Source organism: Ambystoma mexicanum, chromosome 1q (assembly GCF_040938575.1).
Source record: "Ambystoma mexicanum isolate Mex_15411 chromosome 1q, UKY_AmexF1_1, whole genome shotgun sequence".
NCBI lineage: Eukaryota > Metazoa > Chordata > Amphibia > Caudata > Ambystomatidae > Ambystoma > Ambystoma mexicanum.
The window spans coordinates 124,557,717-124,570,437 of record NC_090922.1 but is presented as its reverse complement, the minus strand read 5'-3'; the positions used below and the strand labels follow the sequence as shown (position 1 = coordinate 124,570,437).

Here is a 12,721-nt window from a genome sequence, read left to right as displayed (position 1 = left end):
GTATGTAACCTCACCACACGGACCAAAACCCTAGACCTAGGTCTTCGTACTGTTTGGAAACAAAGCACATTCACCACATGTTCAAATTTATTCGCAAAATTAAACTAAAAAAGTTTTTTGCCACTCAAGTTAAATTCTTTAAAAGCAAAACCACTGTACCTAGCCCATCAGATATCACGATGCAAACCATGCTTAACACACATGTACTTCTCTCATTAGAAGAATGTGAACATAATTCACTTATGAACATAACAGTACTTATGCATGATCTCGACATTCAACAACAAAATCTAAAAATTAAAGAGTTATCTAATAAATCCAAATTTGTGCCAACGTTTCCTAAAGACAATGTCATTGATACCTTTCATCAAGCGGTTCTGAATGATATTCACCTATTACAGGACAAACCTAGAAGTAAAGTTAGGAATTCCAGGCACAACATATCCTACTCTGAACAAAAAGCTCTACGAGAACTAGTATCGATTAATTCAATCATCATCAAAGAGGCAGATAAAGGGGGAAACGTAGTAATCATGGACAAAAAGGATTATATTACAATGGGATTAACACATCTCACATCCCCAGGTTGTTATGAACCTCTTCCCTCTAACCCCTTACCAAAGCTGAAACAGCAGCCTGCTGAATGTTTTCTTCATGGCACTCACAGGGTTTACTGACCGATGTAGAGAAACAGTTCCTTGTAGTGGATGGTCCAACTATGCCAACATCGTATTTTTTGCCAAAGATACACAAGTCCTTTGATACTATACCTGAAGGTCGACCAATACTCAGTGGTGGTGGTGGCATACTGGAACCCTTATCCATTTATATCAACGAATGCCTGTCTCCTTTGGTTATCACTATACCTACTTACCTGAGAGATACTATGCATACATTACAAATACTTGATGAACTAAAGATCAAATCTGGATTAATTTTGGTAACGCTTGATGTTAAGGCACTGTATACTTCAATAGATCATGATAAAGCAATTGCAAGTGTTGAGTACATATTCAGAAGCCATTCGGCATCATTTTTTGACCATATAGCAATGTTAAAAGAATTTCTATCTTTTGCATTAACTAATAATGTATTCATATTCAACAATGTCTATTATAAACAACTCATTGGTGTAGCAATGGGCGTGAGCTATGCACCGGCCCTTGCGAACATCTTCATGCATCACTTTGAACAACAGTTTGCACTGGTTAACAACCCTTTTGTTCAAAATATGTATGTTTGGAAGCGGTACATTGACGATGTTCTTTTGGTATGGACAGGAACAGTGGACTGTTTGAATGAGTTTGTCTCTTTCTTGAATACCAATACATGGGGTATCCAATTCACTCATGAATACAGCGACACCAGTATCAATTTCTTAGATCTTACAATCAGCATAATTGACCATAAACTTGTTACTAAAACATTTTGTAAAGACACGGCTGTTAACTCTGTATTGCATGCTTCCAGCTGTCATAAGAAGTCTGTCATTCGTAATATACCTAAAGGTGAATTCATAACAGCAAGAATGAATTGTTCGAATAATGGTGATTTTCAAGATGAATGTCAATTTATATATAGACAATTTTTGTCAAGAGGCTATGACAAGCATGCCGTTAAACAAGCTGAAGCCTCAGTCATGGGTCTGAAGAGAAGCGATCTGTTTACTCCCAAAGCTAAAAAGCAAGCTCCGTACAGTAAGAAACTTCAATTTATTACGAGGTTTAATGCAGATAGTTCAGACTTGTATACCATTGTTAAAAAACACTGGCATTTACTCCAACTTGATCACGACATCATATCTTGGCTAGACCCCCAACTCAGTTTTATTTTTAGCAAAGCAGCAAATTTAAAAAGCATTCTGTCACCATCTTTTATGGCTAATGAACAACCAGTAAAGACCTGGCTAGAGCAGGCAGGTAGCCACGGTTTCAACAGATGCGGGAACTGTTCGATGTGTGACTATGCCTTAGTAACCAGTGCAATTGACTTTGGTAAACTGGGTGTACACCGAATCAATTCCTTTATTAACTGCAACTCCAAATTCTGTGTATATTGCATTCTATGTGTGTGCGGCAATCGCTATATTGGCAGTACTATTAGACCACTAAAGATAAGAATTCGGGAACATCTGTCCACTATCTCTAATCAGGACTCGAAATATCCATTGGCAACACATTGGCAAAGAGAACACCAACTTGATGACAAGTCCAATATCAGATTTGTAGGCATGGTGAAAGTGACGTTGCCCCAACGAGGAGGCAACCTAGTGCTGAAATTAAGACAACTAGAAGCCAGACTTATTTGCCAGTATCGCACAGTCGCACACGGTCTCAACACTGACCATGAACTATCTGTGTTCCTCTAATAGATGCCAGAACTATTACAAGGAACCAATCAGTTGGCATTTCCCAACAATGTAAATGTACTTTGCATGCAAGGTTGTCTCTCCCGCCCGATGCAAACATTATTATTTCTTCGTATATATGAATCAATTGTTTCTTTATCCATTTGACAGCTATATATGTGGCTCATCATCAGACTTTTGTGTTTGGGGCATAAGGAATCCAGGCTATTCCCAGGCACATCAGATTATGTTGTTTGGGCTACTATAATAGCCCTCTTCTGCGGGCCATACCTGGTCCTCCCCCCTGTTCTTCTCTACTTAAGTCTTTTATTGTTTTCCGTTCCCCTTCTGGGCTACACATACACGCCTCTGTTTCCGTGTTCAACCAAACTTGCACTAATTAATTTCACTATTATCACCTAAGGGTTCTTACTTAATCTTCAATCCTCATTTATCATTACGTGTCTCACCAAGTACAATTTTCAGTGACTTTCTCTCTAATTTACATATCACAACATTGAGACTTACTGGTTTCAAGTGATCGGAGTATACGTCTTTTTTAACCAGTGGTCTTTAATGTGCCTCTCGACCTCTGGTATCATATAACATCTTGAATAATTGAGCGCGGTATGCGTGAATCAACATACTACAATATGTCGGCTATCCAGCTGTCAGTCACACGTACGATCGCGTACGGTTCAGTTCCTGACGCGAACGCCGCAGTGTTTATCTGTGGCGGCGTCGGCAGCGGAGCTTCGGCTCCAGTTCACATCGGCGGAGACGCTGGTGAGTGTGGGTCTTTCGCGTATGCCCCTAGACTTACTTTCAGTCTGAGGGGCTATGTATGCGACCAATTAATCTTCATTATATACTACATTGTTAGCTAATTAGCCTTTCGCTTTGTTTTGTTTTCTCTTCCTCTTTGCCCCATTCAATCGTCTCTGTGCTAATTGCTTACTCACGTGGCTTGCAGAATTCTCACGCATCGGAAGCGTTTAATTTAGGTACGCTTTACTTTACCTATTCTTTATATGTTTGCATCATTAACTTCATAGTGCTTAGTTGTATATAATGACGAATAGTCAGAGTGAAGAGGATCTATTTATATCTCCCCAACAGTTGAGCCCACGTTATTTATATATCTGGAAGCCTAATCAATTACCGGTAAGCATTTTTAACCTCAGTAACACTTTTTTAAACAGCACCATTTTATGAGTGACTTACCCTTTATTGACCTTCTCTAACTATACGTTATATTCTCCAATACATTTCTCAGTACGGGCTGATTTACAAGGATAATAAGGTAACTCCTTCCTCTTTTTCAGTTAATTGATCCTTTGGGTTTGCCCATTGAGTGGGAGAGACATTACCTCTCATGCTTTTGTTAAAACATGTTTTTGAACTACTAATTGATGTCAATTCGTATTTATTTTTGTTTCTTTTCCAAACTATTGATCATGCAACGACTCTGGTAACTGTGGATGCAATTACTATATCCTTTATTTTAAACAAAAATATGCAATCTGATTAATTGTTCATAATTTCTATTCATGCAATCATATGCTGGTATATTAATTTTATCCGTTGTCTATGTTGACCCTTTGATTTAACATTGCGGGTGCGGCCACACATGTATCCCTTACTTGGAACCGTAACTGTTGGTATAACAATGCCAACCCTCTATGTTTAATTTTCTGTTTATCTCTGTTTTGGTTTGATGTTTTGGATCTGTATATAATCATGCACAGAATTAACAGCCTCTGATGACGAGCATTTCAGCTCGAAACACGTGTCAGGCTGCTTTATGAATTTTCCTAAGGCTGTTCAAGATTTCTTAAATTAAACTTTACGCCAATTTTAGCTGAATTGTGCTTTTATTCGCAGATAGCAGGCAACAACCCCCTGTCTCCTTTACTAACATAGGCACACATTCAACATGTAGGCCCTGTTTCTTCCTTTATAAATCACAGGAAGACGGACTACATATTATATCCCCATGAGTAGTGTTGTGGGCAATCTTACAGGCATTACATCTCGCCTGCCGACAACATGAATACTATACACCTTACACTGACTCACCGCAATTATGTTAGTGTATTTGGGGTGATGTTTTACCCTCTTGCGTGTGCGGCGGAGGGATTTCCCCAGCATGACATGCGGCCGAATTTGTCTCCTCACTGTTAAGCCTGATTTTGCTTGACCTATATTCCTGCCTCCGGGCCACAGAGTGCTTAAACACGAGCTTCCGTGTTCGCGTACATAACGCAACGCGTTTTGCGCACACGTGATCTAGACACGTGACTCTGCGACTCCATAACGTATAGCGGACTCAGCCGCAGACATCGCAGGCCGCTAGGGATTCAGACGCGGGTTGGACCTTTGAGAGCAAGTAAGTACCTCAGACATCGTGAGTTTGAATTGTTGACTGGCCTCTGCAGACCAAGGGGGCAGAGAGCGTTGGTGGCACAAGGCGTACCCTGCGTACCCTGCAGCCCGACCCCTCCAACCATACAGATGGTGATCCGTCCACCTCAGATACCAATATTGTTATAGTACAATTTGCCAGCTGGGGTTTCCTCACATTACACTAAGGAGATGGAGGGAGGAAGGGGCCCCCTCTGAGATCTCCATACAAGTGACAGACCACTCTCTCTCTGTTTTCTCCTCTTTCCATATAGCAAGTCACCCGTGGCACCGTCCCTGCCGTGGACTAATGAACATACCTATGAGACTCTGCCAGCTACTACCAAAAACTGTGGCACACAGCCACTGCAGCCGGAAGGTTAGTACACGGCCTGCAGTATTGTAGTCTGTGAGTGTGGCTTGTTTGTTGTTGGGTGGACTTATAAACAGTGCACAACCATCTTAGTACACAGACAGAATCTAAGACATCATTATTATTTGATAGCTCTGTAGTACACTGGATTTGTGGTGCAGAACTCTTTGCTGCTTGATTTATTTGAATCTTTGGTGTGTAAAATGGTTTGTTCTAAGTTCCTTCGAACTGTAAGGGAGACACAGTTATCTTGGCTGGTGTCTCCAAGTATTTGAGCCTGTGGCAGTGTCTGGGGAGTGACCATGGATTAGTTTTCTGTTGTTCCATAGGTTCTCCTCCTGAACTTCCCTGCATTAGCGCTAAGAAACAAGGTACAGTATTAACCCCGTGGCAGATAATGGTGACTAATAATTGAGAATCACCAAGTTGCTCTTGTTTTTAGAAGACTGTCGTGACGAAAGTGGTTCCACCAAAATATACACCCCTGAAACCGGTAGACAGCGGTTGTTACATGGAGGAGACTATAAATCTACTCTACCTATACCATGAACGACCTACTATGTGTCTTTTCTTTTACTATAGCCCCACATCCCGCCCTACTACCTAATATCCTTCTAGGACGCGTGACGGGGACTGTGTGTCTGTCTTCATTGGCAATCTGGTTCACCCCCATTAGGGGGTACATGTTGTAGAATAGTAGTCACAAAACTACAACATTGATCTGAGCCTTTTTCAGTTCTTAACTTTGAGCTACACTATGGCAGTCCGACCAATCTACGGGATAGTAAAGCTTTGTGTACCCATAGCAGACAGTTCGGACTTTGTGTTTTCCCAGCCCGAGGGGTAGACTCCATTTTAACACCCTTTTTTTACCCATATCCTTTTGAGAGGATTCCAGTGACTTCGGACATACAGGAGTTTAACAATCTCAAAATTGTTAAATTTTTTCAAAAATGGCTTCTCTTTGCCTTCTTTTACTCTCCCCTTTTTTGTAAGCGTCACACCAGCACTTTCTAAGGAAAGTTCCCCCATGTTTGGGATCCAGCAGGGACAGGAAGTTGTTATCCACCTATCCTACTGTCTTTCTTACTGACGCTGTATCTCCTTGGTCACTGTATTTTGCGCTACTTACTGCTTTTGAGGGATTCCCTCACTGTCTTCCCCAAACTACATACAGTCCTGTATGTGTCTTCGGCATGGACTACATGGTCAACATGACAAGAGCTGTTGAGAGATATTTGCGGAGGGGGCATCAGGAGGGATAGTTGGGAAGGGGGTGTGGGGTGGGATAGTTTGGGTGGTGGGTGTAGTTCCATATCTGTTTTGCATTTAATTATTTACATTACAATTGGTGTTGCATTGAAATTATGACTGGATATTCATTTTTAGTGTGAGTGAGTGTTTAATTTCCTGTTCAGTGCTGAGTGCATTAGCTGTCCTAAGCAATGTGCTTGTGTGATGTGCTCAGAAATAGTGGTTAATTAGTGCATCGCATGCCTCACAGCCATCCATGGCATCCCTGCGATGTGCTAATGGCAGTTCATCATTGTCATTCTCAACCTCCGCATCAAGTGGGTGTATGTCCATGTCCGGGGGTAGTGGTATGTTGCGCCTGATACACATGTTGTGCAACATGGCACAGGCCAGGACTATCTTGCCCACCTTCACAGGGCTGTACATCAGTGCCCCCCCCCGTTCAATGGAATGACACGGTCAAACGGTACATTTTGCTTGCCGGTTGAAAGTGTGCCTGTGGCATTACCAAGTGGCTTGTTTCTGGGACTGCAAAATACAAATCTGCCTGCCACAGTCAGTGTGTGCCTGACAGGTCAGAAACTGCAGGGGGCCGCAGACCTGGTAGGCAGAGCTATCACAGGTGCTAATGTTTTTTTAAGTGCAGAAACTACAATTGCTCTTATTTAAGGACTTAGTACATGTGTGAAGTCATACTTGCATTTTAATGTACATGATATGATGCATGGGAGTGGTTGACGAGCATCTATGAATCAGGCAAAATGATCGACGTGGATGTATACACAGAGAGGTAGCATTGAAGGAATTGATTGGATGGAAAGGCGATGACAGGCTTATGATTGCCATGCAGCCAATATGATTGGTCCCTATGCATGGTGGACGGGTGGTTTGCTGTCATTTTTCCATCGCCCATTCACACCCACCTTGCCCTATGACCCTATGACTACTCCAACCACAACTCAGACTAATGCGTGTTCTAATCTGATTTCAATTTGCATGTCCTATGATGGTCACATCACCCATCCATTCATATGTCCAGCTATTTTGTTGCTGTTCATGTCACATGCATATGTGTATGTGCACTTGGTACAGACAGGTGAACTGGCTACCTACTGTGGGGTACGCTAGTGGTTTGGAGGTGAGGTGGTGGGCTGCATTTGTATGATTAGTCTCTGCTGTAGGCAGTGTGGGCTGTCCTCAGTGTGTTTTTGCAGGGGGTTGGGCCATTGGTGTAATGCATTCTGGTACCTGAAGTGCATTTTATGTGCCAGTCCAGCTTTGCTGTTATTTTTCATAGTTGTCGCCCACCAAATTCCACAGTGCACCTGCTTTGGTAATTACACTCACCCACCAGCCAGGTCCACTTGGGTGTTAGCCCCCCAAGCCCCAATTCCACAGTGCACATGCTTTGGTAATTACACTCACCCAACAGCCTGGCCCGGTCTCCGCTGTGACGTGCCATGTACCCTGGCAGCGTGGAGTTTCTCAGCTCAATAGAATCGTGTGTTGATCCTGGAAATCTTGCACAGCACTGGGTGATGAGGTGGTGTGCATCACACACCATCTGCACATTGAGGGAGTGGTAAAGTTTACGGTTCCTATAGACTGCCTAAATGGCATGCCTGCCCGACAACTCCACATGTATGCAGTCCAGTGCACCAATCACATTGGGCATGCCGACCAGGGCATGGAATGCGACTTTGGTGGCATTTACCTGGTCAAGTGTTCTGGGTAGGTCTATGTGATCAGGCACATGCTGCAGGAGGGCATCCAGGACCTGGAAGAGGACCCTCAAAAAATAGGGTTGATATAGCCCATGCAGTTCACCCACAGTGTGTTGGTAGGTGCCAGTGGTAAGGAAATGTAGCATAGACACTACCTTGAGCAAGGGGGGGAGGGTGGTAGTATGGATCTGGATGAGGCTGACAAGGTCATCGTGCATCAGGTCCACTTTGGAGGTGATGGTTCTTGTCTAGCCAGTAGAGAGTGTGATCTGTGTTTGGCTGAGGTTGAAGGGTGCAGTCCTTATCCAGGGTATGGGTGGATATCTGCGGGGTGCTACCTACTGGCATTGTTATTTTGCATGGCCAGCATGTCCCTCCTTCTCCTCCTGCACCTCCGGCACCTCAAATGCCTCTCTGCCTCTTCCAGCTGTATCCCTTTCAAAGTGGACATTCCATCGAATGTGCTCATCAAATATTTTAGGAGGGGTGGGAAAGGTCAGATAAGGGTTTGGGCAGGTGGGCAATGGCAAAAAATAAGTGTGGGGAGGGTTTTGGGGGGGTACCCCCACCAAAAAAAATCAAAATAAAAAATGATGAGCACATTCAATCGAATGTGCACGTTAAAAAGCCTGGGGATGAAAAGGCGATAAAATTACATGGAACCCTCCATTACTGCTACTGCTGCTGCAAGCATGGTTGTGTTGGAAGGGGTGTGGGGTGTGACAGTGGTTCTTTTGTGCTTTTCCAGTGCTATTTGGCCCACTTGTGGCCTGTTCCTGCACACCTGACACTGTTTAACGACTGGTCCACGATGCCAGTGTTTCCGGCGCTGTCATCACGTAGCAAACACCAATTTTATGTCTGTGTTTCTGTGAACTTGGTACTTGGAATGTGCCGCCATGCCAGTGTTTCAGACACAGCCGTTGCTTCATTCGGCAGATTCTGTTCACGGTGCTGCCGGATACGGTAGGTCAGTTGCTATGACAGAGTTTGCGGCATCGCGACTCGGAGTGTGCCGGTTTGGGAAAAGGTGCTGGTATGGAAAAACTGGCACCGCTACTTCCAGACCGGCATACTTGTAATGAGGCCCTATGTCATTTGATGCTTAACACTTTCAAATGATGGTAGTCTGGCCATAGAGAGTGGGAGATAGCATGAAGCTAACTTACTTGTGTGATGCTACAGTCATAAAGAATGTCTATGATTTCATATTGTTTGGGCCAGAATATTCATGTATTTTGACTTCTGTAGCATTGAAATATTGCCTTAAAAGTATGTCATCAGCCTCAGAGGACACACAAAGTCATCAGCATAATGGTAAATAAAGAGGCCCATCCCAGTGACCAAATCATGTGATGGCTCCATGGGGATATTAACCACTTGCGTTTGCAGGACGTGGCCACCATGTCCTGTGCAAGCCCTATCCATTGCACAGGAGGTGGATGCCCACGTGCCTCCGGCATCTGCTTTAATTGTGGGCACCACAGTGCAGCTATTTTCTGATGTTTTTAATTAGTTAAATAACATGGGACTCAAGATGAGTCCTTCAGGAACACTACATACCAGGCGGGGACTGTCCAATGTGGAAGAGAAGACCTGAACATTGAGTGTTAAGAAAACCAGTACAGAACAGTCCCACCCAAATCAACACACATAGACAATTGATTAAATCTCCATGGCTGACTGAATCAAGGGCAGCTGAGAGATCAGGCAGCAGGAGGGGACAGATCCCGCCCCATTATCCAGAATGTGCAATGTGTCACCAGCCAATGGAAGAGTGGAAGTCGCTGTGCTAGACCAGGGATAATGGGGGCATAATTGTCAGGAACTAAGAAGATTTTGCTGGGTTATGTGAGAGGAAAAGTTTATTCACGGCAGGCCTACGAAAATGGGAGTGCAGTGACCAACATTGTGATGAGTCAGAGTGGTAGGGCGCCTGTGACAGGGATGAATGAACAGGCCAAAATCAAAACATTGCTTAAACTGAAGTTCTCTATTTTTCCAAGATAACTTTAGAGAGACAAAATGATAAACAGGATACTAAACGTAAGTCAGGAACTAAAGGTGTCTCTTTGTGATGTAGGACAACACAAAAGTGGGCCATAAAGCGGCTCCTGCACACTCCCCCTTTCCTCAGGATTGTTTTGTCTTTGATGCAATTGAGGCTGCAGGGTTTCATGCACCCTTCTTATCTGTCCCTCTTAGACTGTCTCATTACTGGGCAGAATCTCAGGAATCAGAAGGTCCCACAGCCTTCTTCATTGGCTGTCTCTGGGTCTCCATCCATTATCTCTCAGTACCAGGTTTAAGGGGCACTGACAATCTACATGTGCCGTCTCTGGGTCTCAAATCATGAAGGGTAGAACTTGTCTCTTCTTAATTGAACTAGGAAGGAACCCCTACAACATGGTGCCATTTATGATGGGAATCAAATAGGAACAGGTAGCTTTACTACTTTGCATTATGAGAAGGGAAGACAAGCAGACATCAGAGAGGGAGGTTGCATTGATGACAAAGTAGCAAGACATTCTTCAACAGAGATGTCTGAAAGGAGGCCATAATGGATACAGTTATTGGTGCAACTGTATCAATGGAAACCAACAGCCTTTGATTTTTTTTTTAACTGAGCAATTGAATTCAAGAGATGTTATTGGTCAATAACATGTTAAAATCGGATACTTGTCAATAGCGAATAGTGAGGATAATGGAAAGACAATTGAAATATACATTGGTTTCCATATTGATATGCAGAGAGGAGGTTGTGTCCTGAAACATGCACAAGAAGCTGAATTAGCACAATTATTTTCTTATCGTTTTCTGGGAGCGGGTAGTTTGGCTTCAGGTTTTATAGCTTGAAAGTCAGGAGGGTTGTAATTAGGTTTTCTTAACAAGATTGAAGGTCCTAACACTGCATATGCATTTATGAATTTTAAAGGAAGAAGGCATGACGGAGTAGACTCCAGAGAAGCATGGAGGGATCTATTTAATCAATAATTCCCTAGGGACGAATGCTGCTGCAGGATTGCCTTGGTAACTTGCAAGCTTTAGAAGGGATGCTAATATTACTCTTCTGATGTCTTTCGAACTGTATAAAGCATCCAGAAGGTTTTAGTGTTGCAAAGAGAGCCCTGCATTTGTTTGGGGCAGTATAGTGTGCCAAAAAACCAGCTAATGGAAAAATAAAACGTGAGTGTGGTGGAGTGTTTATGCCAGATACTTCCACTCCCACAAATTCCCACTCACGAGCTGGCAGAGGGTTGATGTGTTACAAGCGCAGTATAAATGTGGAACAACTCGATTCTTCGCAATGGTTCTGGAATACCTGGATACAATTTGTTTTCTTGAGGTGGTGAGAATAAGAGAAGGAAACACTCTTCGGTTCTTCGAGCAGTTAATTAGCTCAACTCTTTTCGCAAGAGGCTGACGAATGGAGAAGTGCAGCCGTTGCTCTGATGTTGTAAATATTATTGTTGGAACAGTGTCAGCTCAGATGAAGACAGATAAAAGGATGCGCCCAGGAGCTCCTTTTGTACTAAGCAAAGCACAATCAAAGACATGTGGGTAGTTCTTAATGGAACATTCTTAGGCATCATCGGACTGCGTAATTACTGGGGCAACAGGTTGAAGAGTTGGGAGATGGGCTCCAAATCTGATGTGGTGAACTCTTTTCAATCTGGGAATAAGACTAGCAAGGCAGACACTTGTTGTCAAGATCCGAGTCTGGAATATTCCAGAAGCAGGGATTAAACTCCTATGATCTCTCACAGCCGACAATGCTGCCTGGGGCTGATGGGAGTTGTAAGTCCAAACATCAGGAGGGTTACAGCTTGTCTACACCTGGCTTTATGGGAAATTGTTGCATATGGGAGCACTGCAAATATGTGTAGAGTCTACTGGGGTATGTATTGGTATACTTGGGTTAAAGGTGTTCAATTAGCCCAAGCTGTGTTGGAATGGATAAACAAGAGACCTGGTGAGCATTAAAACATCCATGAGAGGATGTCTATGTGGAACAGTGGGGACCGTTTAATGAATTTTATGACTGAAGATTAGACAGAGTATATGAGAATTTGCTTGATGTCGTATGGTAGGGTGGTTGTTTGTTTTGTGTGTCTGGTCATGTCCCATGTGTTTTATTTTCTTTTTTATTTTTCTCTATTATTCGGAAAGCCATTGTTAGATGTTAGTGATTTGGATTCATTTTTTGCTTCAAATGTGCTATTGCTTGTTATTCTGATTGTTATTTACTTATAAGGATGTTTTTTCTCTGCTGCATTGCATATGTTACTTGTGTGTTGTTTGATTGGTTTTACCTTTTAAAAAATGTTAAAAAAAAATCCAAGGAAATCCAGATGTAAAAATTATTATGGAAAATTAATTGCTTATATGTGGAGAGTAGACGAATGCCAAATGGAATTGTTCAATGGGCACCTGCTATCTTAACAGCAGGTAATCCGGTACAGGATAATGCGGAATTGATTACATGCTGGTTATGGCGGTCTTCTGAGAAGACAGAAGGCATGTGAGATGGTGTGGCTTTTGTGTAGAAGCTAAAGCATGTATAGAAAAAATGTATTATTGTTATTGCAAGCCATACCTGAAGAACTGTGGCACATTGCG

At 42.9% G+C, this 12,721-nt stretch overlaps 1 long non-coding RNA gene across 1 annotated transcript in view; it reads left to right on the top strand.

Annotated features, from left to right (window-relative positions):
• The first annotated feature begins 5,046 nt into the window (after positions 1-5,046).
• Positions 5,047-12,721, top strand: part of LOC138521022 (uncharacterized) — a 312,247-nt gene continuing 304,572 nt past the window's right edge. The window contains exon 1 of the long non-coding RNA XR_011282916.1: positions 5,047-5,129. This is a non-coding gene — a long non-coding RNA (uncharacterized lncRNA). The remainder of the gene's footprint in view (positions 5,130-12,721) is intronic.